This window comes from Rhynchophorus ferrugineus, unplaced genomic scaffold (genome assembly GCF_030347505.1).
Source record: "Rhynchophorus ferrugineus isolate W39M unplaced genomic scaffold, kcgeb_rfMv2 rfM6, whole genome shotgun sequence".
NCBI lineage: Eukaryota > Metazoa > Arthropoda > Insecta > Coleoptera > Curculionidae > Rhynchophorus > Rhynchophorus ferrugineus.
This window is the reverse complement of record NW_027472585.1, coordinates 1,417,057-1,434,267: the sequence shown is the minus strand read 5'-3', so window position 1 is coordinate 1,434,267 and position 17,211 is coordinate 1,417,057. Positions and strand designations below refer to the sequence as shown.

Here is a 17,211-nt window from a genome sequence, read left to right as displayed (position 1 = left end):
ACTTAATTCGATAATGATTAATGCCGTATTGCTTAAAATAGCTTCGTAAATAAGCCATTTTCTGACGTAAAAAGTAAACAATAAAAATGGTTAATGTGGGTTATCCCTAAAAGATAAACATACACCATCGTGGACTTTTTTGTAGACCTTTTTATGGTGTACAATACTGTAGTACATTAATTTGATCTAACTCGTAGGGTTAGGCAGCGTTTTTGCTAATTGCTAAATAAGCCTAAAAAAATAGGTTAATTTACGACATCACGTTAGAAACCTCTAAAATTAGCAATGTTGCCTTAGTATATTATGCATGTATTATACATATAAACCTTCCTCTTGAATCACTCTATCTATTGAAAAAAACCGCATCAAAATCAGTTGCGCAGTTTTAAAGATTTAAGCCCACATAGGGATATAGGGACAGAAAAGGCGACTTTGTTTTATACTATGTAGTGATATATGTTTTAATTGTGAATGTGAGTGAATTTATCATGTGGCAGATCCATTTGAAACGGAGTGTTAAGAAAGTCAACTATGTTATTTTCTTCTGTTGCAGATATTTCAGACGGGTACGGATTAAATACTGTCTTTAAATATTTAGAGAAAAATTCCGCTTTATCCTTATCATTCCTAGCCCAGGTATTGTTGTCAATTTTAATGGGTGGATTATGTTGTTGAGGTTTCTCTCCAGGGAGGTTTCTCTCTTCTTTCCAGGGAGAATATTCCGTTGCATCAGTTGCCGTTAAGTTTTCTAAATAGTTTGAATCCCTTGATATTGTTCCTTATTTATTAGCTTTTTCAGTCTTTTGTAGCCTTGTTGAATCTTCTCGTCTTTTATTCTGTTCTGAATTCTTGCCAGTTATTTCGCAGTTCTCTCTTTTCAGCAATGTTTTTTTGTTTAATTGTAGATGAAACATAATTAAACTTTTGATATTTCTCTATCTCTGTTTTGAGAGGTAGGTTTAGTGATAATAAACTGTCTAATTTCTCTCTAAATAATGGCCAGTTAGTTTTTGTATTATGCAAGGAAGGTAGCCTTATATATATTCGAATAAACTGATTACCGTTTCGCGAATTATTAAAAAAAAAACAATATTTTGGACAGTGCGAGCCATATGACAACGCATTCCGAATTGGCCGAGCGTGAGCCAATATTTATAGACGATAACGTACGTAGCGCAACCAAAACAACATTTCGCAAACGAATTTACGATCGGTGACGAGTAAACATTCTAATTAACCCAGTTGCTATATCGAACGTCACCTTTCAAGGGCCATAGGATGGAAAGGCAATTTCCATTCGCCGTTACAGAGCTCCCTCCATCATTCCCGCTTCCAGGATCGTCGGTTCGGTGTCGCTTATCTATGATTTAATTAATCGTCAACGTTATTTGCCGGCCATTTGGCCGTCTGCGACGCCGCTGAACAGATAGCGCGTGTCATTTTCCAAATTGGATGATAATGAGAAAATATGTTATAATATACGACTACCAGTACTGCACTGTCTATGGACTGCAGAGTGATCTGCAGAATTTCCATGTGATTTAAATGCTGAACTGTTTCAAGATTATAATACTGTAAGAATGTTCGTCGGGTCGGTCAATCGGTCGAAATGTGTGGCTGCCGCTGCGATTATTTATCAGAACACTCACTACTATTTTTGGAAGGAATTTGCACGGGAACTAAAAACACTGGTTGAATCAAAGTTGTTTATTCTAACTTACGATTGATACATGTGGTCGATGGGAGAATTGACAGGATATTAGGTTAAGGTGAAGGAAGTACGGTAGCGCTGTGGAAGTGGTACTGTTACAGGGGGACGGTGATAAGAAAAGAGAGCGAGACGTCGTCGTGATGGCCTTTTATACTCCAGAACTGCATGGTACCAATCCACCGGCGTTGCCAAACTCTGTAGTTGTTGATGGTGAATTGGTGGTGGCCTAAAGGGTCGTGGCGGTCGCCACAATACAAACAAAAAAACAACGTTTCAAATGGCCATCTTAAGCCCACTCAGAAACGTTACGAAACACTGACGTCATTTATCGTTTGTTAACCATCATTTCCGCACTCCAAGTTTCAACTTTTTGAGGCGCTTCAATCCTATTCTCTCCTTTAATTCATAATTCAAAGTTCCATTTCGATCCTTGGTAACTCTTAAGTAGCGATAGATGGGTATACCTTTAATAATTAGATCAACATTCATTGATAAATAAACAAAAACATATATTAGTTTGCGACTTTTACTTGCTTCCACTATTCTGCTAATTATTTGAAAAAAAGTTTATTATTTTATTATTTTACTGATATTACATTTACTCAGACAACTAAATTGTAACAATATGTATATTATTAATAAAAATTATATTAAAAGGGGTCAAGATTCACGACACATCTTTTCGAGACACGGTTTCCAAGATAACATATGCTATGAAGCTATCTATTTATAAACTTTATTAGCCATTCTTATTACATGGTGCAAGTAAGCAAATAAAAATAAAATAAATAGCATTTTTAACACAAAGTGAAGGTCTGTGAGCAGGTGCAGATGCGAATTAGAATATAAAATACATTAGATCGCACAATGTTCCAATTGTTATGGAATGATAAATGTTTTAATCTCATATTCTTATAAGTTATGCAGTAAATAATTTATAGACTATGATTCAGAATGCATACTAATACATAAATGTAGACGAACAGGATTGTCAATTAATGTCGAGGGATTTTTTTATAAAGTCAGGATATTTCGTATTAATTTTACCATTCTTTAATCAAGCTGCCCCAGAGTTAACAGTCAGTCGTCGTCAGTTTTGATTATCACAAGACTCGTGATGTAAAGCTTTATAAGTTGTGAGATTTTTAAAGTATGAACATTTTGAACAAAACTAAACAAGCGTCAATCCAATGGAAGATTCCTACTTCCCATTGATAATTTTCCTTATTGGGATTATGTTTCTGCAGACTAGACCGTCAGCAACTTTAACAGGTAGTAAATTAATGGAGTAAATATACGAAGCTATTTTAAGCAATCGAGTAAAAGACAAATGCTTTATTAATTAAATTAAGTGGACTTAGAAGGTAATAAACAATATTTTGAGAACTCTTGAAGGGTTCGGGCTATATAAAATACTAGCGCTTAGTGAGATGTTTCTAATAAATAATAAAAGAACATCAATCTCTCAAGTGGTTCTTAAAAAAAACATCAAATTACAACACAAGGTGAGAAACAAGTAAGGATAACAATAGTTGAACTACTGATGACTAATCTTTGATATATTATTATTTTCGTATATGCTCATAAAATATTAAGACAATATAATAATTATTACAAACTTTATAACTAATACAAATCAGACGATAAATTTAGTGTTACAACTGATTTTGTATACAACATATTCTGAATTCTAATGAAACTGCCAGTATAGTATTAGTAATATAGAATAAATGCCAGTATAATGCTGCTATAATAATTATACATATGATATATTGTCATATATTTCTGTTCATAATTCTTATATTAATAATAAATTGCCTTTACTATGTTAGGAAATAACTTAATTTGTTAGTACTGTAATATGTCATACAAGTTCCCATTAGTAATCAGTGTAATTTATTTTGAGACACTTTTTAGCAATTCATTAGACACTTTCTTGATAAAAAGTGGATGAGAGATTCATTCAAGTCCTTAAAACTTGAAAATATATAGTTATAGTTAATATAATATTGGAAATACTGAAAAATAAACAATCGCGTGAAACGTGAATGTGTGTGTTCAAGTTTAATAAACGAGTTGTATTTTTATCGAGCCTAGCGCAATCTGTTAAGGATTACATTAGTACTCATTATAAAGCACTAAAAATATTTTGGCGCCAGATAACTAAGCCGCAAGTGTAGATTATATAAATAATCTCTTTGGTCGGGCGGCAATCTAAAAGCCAGAAGGTTATGCGCAATTTTTAACAATTTGAGGTGAATAATTAATACGATATTTTAGCGATAAATGGGTGTACCTTTATCGAATTAGTTGCTATAATTTGGAATAAACAAAAATAATTTCATATGTTTCAAGAGCTTACATTTTTGTGCATGCAATTTAAACATATTTGTGGTTAATCATGTTGTGTCTACATTTTCTACTTGAATAAATAATAATTATTTCAATGTTGAGGATAAAATAAACACTATGGCGCTATAACAAAAACTTGAAAACAAACAATAACACAGAGGCATTACTTTATGAAAACGCAAATTAGCTAAACTAACTAAATTGTTAGGTAGTGAGTACCAGAAGTTGCACCTTGTTATGACAGGTAATAAAAATATTATATATTCCCCTGGAAAGTTCATACGCACATTGATCTAAGAAACATAGAAAAATATCACATACATATTAAAAATAAATACAAGAAAGGTCACCCAGTATATCGATTCTGTTAAAACCGAAATAGCCTTCGGGCCTCAGAAAGACCGACCGTCTAACCGCTCGAAATAATGAAATGTTTCGAAATGAATTATCTATCCCCTAAAGAAAGCCACTCTTCTCCTTTTCTCCTTGCCTCCGCCTGTCTCTCTCTTGCAAACACACTGATTATTTTACATAATAACATACCCTAAGTGGGCTAGAATAATGACGGGGTCCAGTTGTCCCGGACTCCTAAAATTTAAATTGGCCTCCGGCAGTAATAAGAAGCCTTCGCGCAAGCTATAATTATGATCCGATGGTTTCCTTGAAGGTGAAACGTTGGGGTGGGTATACGGAATGGATTCAGTAACGTGTCGAAATGTAACATGACACAAAAGTTAGAGCTACGAGAATATATGGGGAATCAGAGTGATATCTAATAACAACTTTGGATGTCTAAGATATGGGACGGATGCAGATTATTTTCTCGAGGTTACCAGGTGTACCGGAAAGTCATTACCGGTTTTTCTAACGGATGTCGCTAGGCTTAAATATGTAATGTATAATTCTACTGACATCAAGCTTCCATACATGTTCAGTGAATAACGGAAGTCATTTCTGCATCGAATACTAACCGGTGATGAAAACTGAATTTATTTTGAAAACCATAAGCTCGAAAAATCGTGATTATTGCCTGGCGAAACCGTTCGATCGACTCCAAATCGTTTTGATCGCAAAACAGTGCTCTGTGTTTGGTTAGATCTGAGTGGCGTGGTCTATTATGAACCGTTGAAAACTGGTGAAAAAGTTAGTAGTAAGAACAAGTGATCAATTCAAACCATGCATTGATCGAAAAAAATCCAGAATATTCTCGAAGACACTCTGGACTGGCCAAGGAAGCGTTCAAAGCACTTGGATGGGGCATATTATCCTACCCGCCGTACTCTCTAGTTGCCCCGACCGACTATCAACCCTTTGCATCAATGGGACACGGACTTGCAGAGCAGCACTTTGAAGACCTTTTAATTTTTTTAATGAGATTAATGTAACATATTCTATATATTCTATTTAGAAGACATACTGCAAATAAACGTTATCCAAAATATAGTTTAAAAAGTTTCATGATTTAGTTAAAATACAGTAAATACTTCATTTCAAAATAGGGAAGGAAAGGATAATAGCGGGAAATAGTTTCAAGAGACCGAGATGTTCCATGGACAAATGTTTTAAATGCCTAAAAATCTTAAATGCCGGTTAAAACTAGATATCAAAATGTCAGTAGCAAAATCTCAAGCATTTCTGCAATATCGCTTTGGCTTGTCACGGTATTTTACGACATAGATATTTTTATACTTCGTGTTCTTGTTCATTTGAATAAGAGGTACCATCAGTACTGCTAACAAGATATATTTATGAACTATTATTTCCACAGTGATTTTCATCGATATTAAACAAATACCATAAGTTAGATATAGGATCGTCGATAAAGTCCATGACAGTCCATTCAATATACAGGATGTTAGAAACCATAGGAAACGTTTTAATTCAGTGGAAGACAGGAATGCTTTCAAATATAATTTGTTCAGTGCGTCGTCTTGATGAAACAATTTTTTCCTTTGTCATATACGGTCGCTTCTTGGCAATTTCGGCCTTCAAACGTTCCAATAACGATGTATAATATTTACTGTTGATTTACAGCTATTTCAAGCATTGCTCCGAATCATCAACACGTTTTCGTTTTTGGTCAACAGTGAGCAAATGCGGCACCCACTTGGAACAGAGCTTACTTGTAGTCAAATGCTCATGCAATATAATACCAACACGTGTTTTTGATATCTCTACGATGTTAGCTAACTCACTAGATTGGTTTGTGGATATTCTTTATGTTTTCTGGTGTTACCACCTCATTTCGACGTCCACTACGTTCTGCATCATCGGTGTCTCTACGACCACGTTTGAAGTCAGCAAACCAACGTTTAGTTGTTGTGTCTGATGGAGCGGAGTCCTTACAAAACTGTTTCGCTTGAACGGTATTTTTATCCATCAAGAAGCAGTAATATTAAAACACAACATTGATTTTGATCCATTGTTTTGAAAATAACAAAAGTAGTGTCGCTCTCAGTACAATAACTCACAAATTTATGAGTAGAATATCATGAAATCCTAACAGCTTTCTTTTGAAAGTTAGTGTTAACATTATTATAACATCGGAATCAAAATCTACCATTAACTGTCACAATGTGTTTATTGAGTTTGATTGGCGATAAGATAATGGTATATACAGTCACCAGACTAACCCATTAAACCGTAGTGATCATATAGAATCATGTTTCTTTATGTTTACAACAATTTCTTTAATTTCCCTATAATCAATGTACTATAATTTAAATAACATGTGTTCAATTGCAATTGTAGTATCAATTTTTTCAATATTTCTCAACAATTTCTCTTCAGTGAATCGAAAATGTTTGTACAGAGCATATCCCATCTACGGGGAGATTTACCTTTTTACTTCAATTGGAATAAACATGATACTGAAGATCATAGAATGCAGTGTGAAGGTTATGGAAACCATACTCTGTCGATTTGAATGTGTGAATAGAGGTTTCGGTGTTTTAAAATTGGTTTTTATGACACCGAAGGAGCTTTGATGAAGAGCCTCAAAATACGAGCCGATTACCTCAAGAAAAGATTACTTCCTAACTATAACTACTATGAAATATGTCAAGCTAATTTAGAATAAATGCGCATGAGCAGTTCTGAATAATCAACACACACGCTAGGGTCATTTTACTGTCCTATAACATTTTTGAGGTTTTATGAAGGGAAAAACAAATACTTTTAAATTTTTTACTATACAATATTACAATATTAACAACATAAACAATATGAAATTCTTTTAAAAGGCATAATGCTTTATTCACAAACCGCATACATCAAAACAATCGAAAAATTCTGACAAAATTTGTTGAAAAACAAACCAAGGATGTAAATAACCTCTTTACCAAAAACACCGTTTATCCGCATGTATAGAACAATAACTAAAAATACTAAATCATAAATATATTTACGGCCAACTACAAACAAAATAATCTTGCATAATTATTTACGCTGAATCGGCGACCAGAGTCACAAAAATTCTTTTAAGAAAAACATTGTTTACAAACGAAATAATTAAAAACATTGCACAAACGATAGCACTAAAATCAGCACTTTTATTTAATTTACCTAAGGTTATATAAACAATCCGTTTTTTTTTCAATGAGCCAAGAGATGAGTTCATTTTTAAAAATACCCACACGTATATGCGACCGACACATTAAAGTATTTAAAAAAAACTACTGATAGCCCATAAGTTTAGATGATAAGTTGATACATTAAATATGCTAATAATCGTGAATGGTTAAAATGTTGACAGGCCAAGAAGATATACAACTATGATCGAAGATGCAAGTCAATTAAGCGAATTTAAATATTAATTTATGATAACTTTATAATAAAACACGCGTTAGCTACATTATTTGATGTTTGTTTATCTATTTCTGTAGCAGGAAATCATTAATTCATGTTAATACATATAAACTGACATGGTATTATCAAAATATTTCGAGTATTTCAGTTTGCGGGTTTCCTATTCTTTGTTTTTTTTTTTAAATAGACAACGTTTTAGTATATTAGATAGTAAATTTATGTCTAAAAACTGCTAAATAATGGAATATAACCTGTCGTTATCTTTATAGCCTTGACTAATAGGTCATATAAATGATTATTTGATTTGTGTAGGTATGAAACATTACTTTTATTTTATTAAACATATTTTAAATTAAGAACAAAGCATGAGGACTTGCTAGATTAACCGAGGTACCATCAGTACTGCTGACAAGATATATTTATGAACTATTATTTCCACACTGATTTTCATCGATATTAAACAAATACCATAAGTTAGATATAGGATCGTCGATAAAGTCCATGACAGTCCACTCAATATACAGGATGTTAGAAACCATAGGAAACGTTTTAATTCAGTGGAAGACAGGAATGCTTTCAAATATAATTTGTTCAGTGCGTCGTCTTGATGAAACAATTTTTTCCTTTGTCATATACGGTCGCTTCTTGGCAATTTCGGCCTTCAAACGTTCCAATAACGATGTATAATATTTACTGTTGATTTACAGCTATTTCAAGCATTGCTCCCAATCATCAACACGTTTTCGTTTTTGGTCATCAGTGAGCAAATGCGGCACCCACTTGGAACAGAGCTTACTTGTAGTTAAATGCTCATGCAATATAATACCAACACGTGTTTTTGATATCTCTACGATGTTAGCTAACTCACTAGATTGGTTTGTGGATATTCTTTATGTTCTCTGGTGTTACCACCTCATTTGGACGTCCACTACGTTCTGCATCATCGGTGTCTCTACGACCACGTTTGAAGTCAGCAAACCAACGTTTAGTTGTTGTGTCTGATGGAGCGGAGTCCTTACAAAACTGTTTCGCTTGAACGGTATTTTTATCCATCAAGAATCAGTAATATTAAAACACGACATTGATTTTGATCCATTGTTTTGAAAATAACAAAAGTAGTGTCGCTCTCAGTACAATAACTCACAAATTTATGAGTAGAAAGTCATGAAATTCTAACAGCTTTCTTTTGAAAGTTAGTGTTAACTGATAAAGCGGTGAATGCAATAAAACTAGCGCCATCTATGTATTAGAAAGGCCTTCTTATGCTACGCCTTAATTGAAAAATTTAATATAAAAGAAACAAGACAAGAAGATAAAGCTTTATGCTTTTCAAAAATTATTGTAATTAAGCTCACAAATTATTACGCTTTTATTTCAATTAATAAGAAAAAACACTTTTCCGCCAACATATCACGTCAGTATTATCCATATATCTTTCTGCCTACATATACCAACATACATATGCATTAAAATAAAACTTAATTTTTGCCATTAATGTTTTACTGCGTCTCACTTCAATACCAATACACGATATTATATGCTGATTTACACCGATCTGGTCTGGTCTATTAAAGCAACGAAATAAAACAACTATGTCCGCCCACAACCAAATACATTAAATAATATTCCTTTAAATCCGGAACATTGGTTACCACGCAACAAACGAACATCTGTAGGTACGTAAATATAGTCGTAAGAAACGGACTAGGTACATAGATTACGTCGAGATTTATCTGATACCATGAGAAAAGAGATTTTCATAATCTCATAGTAAATAGTTTAAAATCCCTTCTATCTGTCATATGTACAAGAACCAATTTCATCACATACAGAGTACACCGCCATGACCTAGTTAACTTATCAGTCTACCTGACAATACAAATACAAATACATTGCACTTGTTAAGTATGTGAATAATATGCGTTTTAAATAATTTGGTGAGGGTCTATTATACGAGGGCAGATGAATAAATCAGTGTTTAAATTTCTCGGTTAGCAGTATTAAATACGTCACTTCTGATATCTATTAGTAAACTAATGTGAGTTTTTGACGAAGTCTGTCAATGAGACTTCAGCATGAAATTGATTATAAATGTATAATACAATGAAAATACAGTAACGCCATTTCTTGTAAATCCTTCAAAATGAATACAGAGCTGATATATATTTTACGGCCTCAAAAGATACTTAAGTTAAATTCATTCAGTTTCATTCTGAATATTTTGAAAGGAAAAAAAATTGGAACACTTTTCTGTGAGTAAAGACAACATATTGAAATGAGAGTTTTTATGAACCGAATACTGAACTTATGTATATAAAACTCAAGTAGCAGTCAACAAGATCAACAAACGAACATCTGTAGGTACGTAAATATAGTCGTAAGAAACGGACTAGGTACATAGATTACGTCGAGATTTATCTGATACCATGAGAAAAGAGATTTTCATAATCTCATAGTAAATAGTTTAAAATCCCTTCTATCTGTCATATGTACAAGAACCAATTTCATCACATACAGAGTACACCGCCATGACCTAGTTAACTTATCAGTCTACCTGACAATACAAATACAAATACATTGCACTTGTTAAGTATGTGAATAATATGCGTTTTAAATAATTTGGTGAGGGTCTATTATACGAGGGCAGATGCATAAATCAGTGTTAACATTTCTCGGTTAGCAGTATTATAAATACGTCACTGCTGATATCTATTAATAAACTAATGTGAGTTTTTGACGAAGTCTGTCAATGAGACTTCAGCATGAAATTGATTATAAATGTATAATACAATGAAAATACAGTAACGCCATTTCTTGTAAATCCTTCAAAATGAATACAGAGCTGATATATATTTTACGGCCTCAAAAGATACTTAAGTTAAATTCATTCAGTTTCATTCTGAATATTTTGAAAGGAAAAAAAATTGGAACACTTTTCTGTGAGTAAAGACAACATATTGAAATGAGAGTTTTTATGAACCGAATACTGAACTTATGTATATAAAACTCAAGTAGCAGTCAACAAGATCAACAAACGAACATCTGTAGGTACGTAAATATAGTCGTAAGAAACGGACTAGGCACATAGATTACGTCGAGATTTATCTGATACCATGAGAAAAGAGATTTTCATAATCTCATAGTAAATAGTTTAAAATCCCTTCTATCTGTCATATGTACAAGAACCAATTTCATCACATACAGAGTACACCGCCATGACCTAGTTAACTTATCAGTCTACCTGACAATACAAATACAAATACATTGCACTTGTTAAGTATGTGAATAATATGCGTTTTAAATAATTTGGTGAGGGTCTATTATACGAGGGCAGATGCATAAATCAGTGTTAACATTTCTCGGTTAGCAGTATTATAAATACGTCACTGCTGATATCTATTAATAAACTAATGTGAGTTTTTGACGAAGTCTGTCAATGAGACTTCAGCATGAAATTGATTATAAATGTATAATACAATGAAAATACAGTAACGCCATTTCTTGTAAATCCTTCAAAATGAATACAGAGCTGATATATATTTTACGGCCTCAAAAGATACTTAAGTTAAATTCATTCAGTTTCATTCTGAATATTTTGAAAGGAAAAAAAATTGGAACACTTTTCTGTGAGTAAAGACAACATATTGAAATGAGAGTTTTTATGAACCGAATACTGAACTTATGTATATAAAACTCAAGTAGCAGTCAACAAGATCAACAAACGAACATCTGTAGGTACGTAAATATAGTCGTAAGAAACGGACTAGGTACATAGATTACGTCGAGATTTATCTGATACCATGAGAAAAGAGATTTTCATAATCTCATAGTAAATAGTTTAAAATCCCTTCTATCTGTCATATGTACAAGAACCAATTTCATCACATACAGAGTACACCGCCATGACCTAGTTAACTTATCAGTCTACCTGACAATACAAATACAAATACATTGCACTTGTTAAGTATGTGAATAATATGCGTTTTAAATAATTTGGTGAGGGTCTATTATACGAGGGCAGATGAATAAATCAGTGTTTAAATTTCTCGGTTAGCAGTATTAAATACGTCACTTCTGATATCTATTAGTAAACTAATGTGAGTTTTTGACGAAGTCTGTCAATGAGACTTCAGCATGAAATTGATTATAAATGTATAATACAATGAAAATACAGTAACGCCATTTCTTGTAAAGCCTTCAAAATGAATACAGAGCTGATATATATTTTACGGCCTCAAAAGATACTTAAGTTAAATTCATTCAGTTTCATTCTGAATATTTTGAAAGGAAAAAAAATTGGAACACTTTTCTGTGAGTAAAGACAACATATTGAAATGAGAGTTTTTATGAACCGAATACATGAACTTATGTATATAAAACTCAAGTAGCAGTCAACAAGATCAACAAACGAACATCTGTAGGTACGTAAATATAGTCGTAAGAAACGGACTAGGCACATAGATTACGTCGAGATTTATCTGATACCATGAGAAAAGAGATTTTCATAATCTCATAGTAAATAGTTTAAAATCCCTTCTATCTGTCATATGTACAAGAACCAATTTCATCACATACAGAGTACACCGCCATGACCTAGTTAACTTATCAGTCTACCTGACAATACAAATACAAATACATTGCACTTGTTAAGTATGTGAATAATATGCGTTTGAAATAATTTGGTGAGGGTCTATTATACGAGGGCAGATGCATAAATCAGTGTTTAAATTTCTCGGTTAGCAGTATTAAATACGTCACTGCTGATATCTATTAATAAACTAATGTGAGTTTTTGACGAAGTCTGTCAATGAGACTTCAGCATGAAATTGATTATAAATGTATAATACAATGAAAATACAGTAACGCCATTTCTTGTAAATCCTTCAAAATGAATACAGAGCTGATATATATTTTACGGCCTCAAAAGATACTTAAGTTAAATTCATTCAGTTTCATTCTGAATATTTTGAAAGGAAAAAAAATTGGAACACTTTTCTGTGAGTAAAGACAACATATTGAAATGAGAGTTTTTATGAACCGAATACTGAACTTATGTATATAAAACTCAAGTAGCAGTCAACAAGATCTCCAAAATCTCGAGTTCAGAGACTGAAAAATACAGCTTAATAGCTATAAATCTCTGTCTATGTTAATTTTGCGTTGCGGTAAATGATAAAAATCTAATTACTTGACGGATGCCCGATTCCTCAAGCAGAATCAGCTAAATACCTCGGCATACATCTCTAAAGAGAATGGTTTATCAATCATAATGCGAATTTGGATCTATGGGGTGAAAATTTGGGATTGCACTAAAATATCAAATCAACTAGTAATCCCACGTAGCCAAAACAAAGTTCTACGATGAATTACCAATGCTTATCGCTACGTAACCAACGAAGAGTTCCACGATGACCTCGAAATCAAATGAATACACGAAGTGATCCAAGATTTTAAATTGAAACATGAAATAATTGAAGCATCTAAATCACAGCAACGTAGAAGCACTAAAGCTACTGGTCAACGCGCAAGAAATCGGAAGATCGAAGAGTTGACCAAGCCACACGAATTTGTGTAGTGTATAAGTGTATTGTTAACTTTAGCTTAAACAATTTATTTTTATTTTTATTCAGGAAATACATACTGACGTATTAATCCAAGTACACCGCTTGCTTGTATATTAACGCAAGTACAACAGAACAGTAGTAATAAATTAATTTGTAAATTAAGATTGTACTAAACATGTCTAATGTAAGATATAATTAATTTTAAAAAATAAATAAAACTGTAAATGTGTTGAAATTTTGTTGTATTCGGCGATTATATGTTACGACAAATAAATCACTATTTTAAATTTATTAACAAGAATCTGCAGAGTATAAGCGTTTATTTAAAACAAACCGTTCGTTATGTTTGGTTTAGTTTCTAGTAGGTTTGTCTGACATTATGGGCGTACCTAGTTCAATCCTGGACCGGCTAACTTTTTTTTTCTTCTGCATTTTAATATTATTGAAAATAGATGGTTATATATGGTAAAATATAGAATGTTGTTAAATGTTATGCAATTTTTTTATATTATAGTTCAAGCTTCCTTTGATCTTAAACTAAAAAAATATCTGTAATTTAATTATTATAAATACATTATTTTAATAGAATTCCTATATTGTAAAAATAAACTCCCTGATATAAATTACTTCTGATATTTATTACTTTACTTAATATTCCGTGTTTGTATTTATAACGTAAAAACAAATAAAAATCATATAAACTTCTATTTCATGCACTAAAGTTGTTAGAGTTCGGAAAGTAACTTTGATGATAATTAAAACTTAATGGAAATTAGATTTAACTAAATGTCATTTAAAAAAGGTTATTGAGTGTTACTTCTTGAGATAGTTGGCATATATTTTAATATACAGTCATTTGTTATTGTAATTAGTTTTAGTAATATTAACATAAATTTTTTAAATTATTCTCTTTACTATATTACCAGAGCAATATGACGATCTTAAGAAAATGTAATCGAATTTCGACCACAGTGCGATCACCAGTGTTTATTATTTGCTAATTCTATGGTTACGTCTCCATTTACTTGTCAATTTATTATTTATAGTTGTGTGTTTTTGTAGGTAAAAGAGAAAATGAACAAATTGTAGCGAAGTTGAATTGAGTTTATGAATATGTGTTAATCCCAGTAAATATCTCTTAACATCACTATCACTACATAGTATAAAACAAAGTCGCCTGTTCTGTCCCTATATCCCTATGTGCGCTTAAATCTTTAAAACTACGCAACGGATTTTGATGCGGTTTTTTTCAATAGATAGAGTGATTCAAGAGGAAGGTTTATATGTATAATACATGCATAATATACGAAGGCAACATCGCTAATTTTAGAGGTTTCTAACGTGATGTCGTAAATTAACCTATTTTTTTAGGCTTATTTAGCAATTAGCAAAAACGCTGCCTAACCCTACGAGTTAGATCAAATTAATGTACTACAGTATTGTACACCATAAAAAGGTCTACAAAAAAGTCCGCGATGGTATATGTTTATCTTTTAGGGATAACCCACATTAACCATTTTTATTGTTTACTTTTTACGTAAGAAAATGGCTTATTTACGAAGCTATTTTAAGCAATACGGCATTAATCCTTATCGAATTAAGTACCTTAAATACAGTGTGCAATTAATATAGATCAATATGGTTCCTTACAGCATGTAAATTAAACAAATATTTTCGGAGATATTACAAATTTAAAATGTGCGTTTAAAAATGTGTAATGTAATAAAAATTGTATGAATTTAGATATTTCAAAGATAGCAGGAAATCTTCATAGTAAGTATAGGGGAAGAGGAATTGTTTTACTCCAAATTTAATGCGTGCAGGCCAAGGACAGTAATGAATGAACCAAAAATACTGGATCGATTTTAATCATGTTTTCATTGAGTGACATAGGCATATATATTTTATGCGGGTGCAAAGTCGGAGCGGACCGCTATGTTTTTATATGCAACGTTCATATTTTTTCTATAGTGTATTTAATTTAGTATCAGCATTGCACCCGTGCGAAGCCGGGGCGGGTCGCTAGTACCATATATAACTGTTTTTTTTTTCAAGATAACCCGCTAGAACCAATTGGTCTTTTGCTGATGTCGCTTCGGGTTCAGGATAGAAAGGTTTTGCGGGCGACAGAGGCCCTGGGTTACGACTGATATTGTCGTATTTGGTGTAATTACCGGGGTTTATGGATGGGTAGGGATTTGATCAGATTGTTATCGTGTTCTAATGCGCCTTAAGCAAAGCTTTTCACGAACGGGATGCCTGATCCTAGGTGTGTATTCGCGTTCTTCATAAAGCATGGGGCATTGAGCAACGCGCGGACTTTTTTGGATTGTAACACTTGGACTAAGTTGTCTCTTAGTACCTGTACCACATCTGTGCTCCGTAGAGGCTTTCTGAGAGATTGGGAGTTTGCTTTTGCTGCAGAGGAGTGGAAATAGTAGGTTGTACACGTCATTGCCTTTGCAAATAGCTTGCTGAATTTGGGCTGATAATTGGAACTTAGAGTCAAATTGAAGACCGAATAATGATACCATTTGGAACCAGGGTATAGGGTTTTTTTCAATTTGGAGGCGGTATACGAGGTACTTCTTCTTGCTGTGGAACAGAATAGCCTGAGTTTTGTTCGGATTAATCTGCAGTCGTCAGAATTTATACCACGCAAACGCCTGCTTGAGTTGGACCTGAGGTCTGTCGCGGATGGATTGTAACCGGTGGTGAAGAAATCAGTGTCATCTGCATAAAATGATCTGTGTGATTGCTTAGGAAGTGGGAAATCAGCCATGTAAAGGTTGAACAGGGCTGGGGCTAGTGGAGATTTGTTTCCAAAAGGACACTGCATCACAGACCTAGTTGTTTTGCTTTAGAAACTAAACCTTTGTGCCATACTTGATCGAAAGCTTTGGATACATCTAGAAAGATGGCTCCGGATTTACGACTTTTTATAAATGTCTGATGGATGGTGCGACGCGAACAACTTGATGGAGGTTTGAGTGTTTGGCACGGAAACCGAATTATAACTAGAATATAATTCATGAGACAATATAACGTAATTTATGTAAGCTTTATTTATATTATTTTAAGTTATTTAGTGAAGAAAAAAGCTACATTACTGAATTAGGGCAACACACAAGTATCCACTGATACAAGTTTTATTATCAAGTTACCTTTTTTAATTGTGATGAATTATTTTTCAATGAGAAACAATATCATTGGCTAAAATTGCTTCTCCAACGAAATGTTATTCGTTATATTTATGTGCGCCTGTATCCAACTAGCCACTCATATGCAACATCTTGTTTATTTCCTGTAAAATCTGGTATGAAATTGTCATTTCTCTTTTAAATCTCCACGTCAGCTATTCAGTGTTTCGAACGGATACTGGAGTTCAATGAAAATACGAATCAGAATTAGCATTTATCCTTCACCGGTTGTCAAACATTGGCATACTTGAACTAATAGATCAGATTATATTAATTAACATCAAAAAACATTAAACATTCAATTATTTAATATGATTAAATATGTTATATCAATTAATTGCCGTAATATATGTCCAGACGAACGAAAATAATTATATTCAACTTTCACACGGCCATCAGTGACGGATCACTGCATAAGTAATACAACGGCTATCTATTGATGAATATGTAGCTAAAAGAAAAAGTGAAGAAGTTTAACTATTATAAGGCCAGACTATTATAAGAAAGTAATTTGCCTACTAATTTAGTTACGTTTTGCATGGGTCAGTTTTCTCATTTATTTATGTAAAATGTAAAT

At 32.8% G+C, this 17,211-nt stretch overlaps 1 long non-coding RNA gene across 1 annotated transcript; it reads left to right on the top strand.

Moving 5' to 3' along the window:
* The first annotated feature begins 10,271 nt into the window (after nucleotides 1-10,271).
* On the top strand, nucleotides 10,272-12,239 carry LOC143199111 (uncharacterized). The gene is made up of 3 exons (XR_013006359.1): nucleotides 10,272-10,866; nucleotides 10,959-11,553; nucleotides 11,646-12,239. It is a non-coding gene; the product is annotated as an uncharacterized LOC143199111 (long non-coding RNA).
* The last annotated feature ends 4,972 nt before the right edge of the window (nucleotides 12,240-17,211 follow it).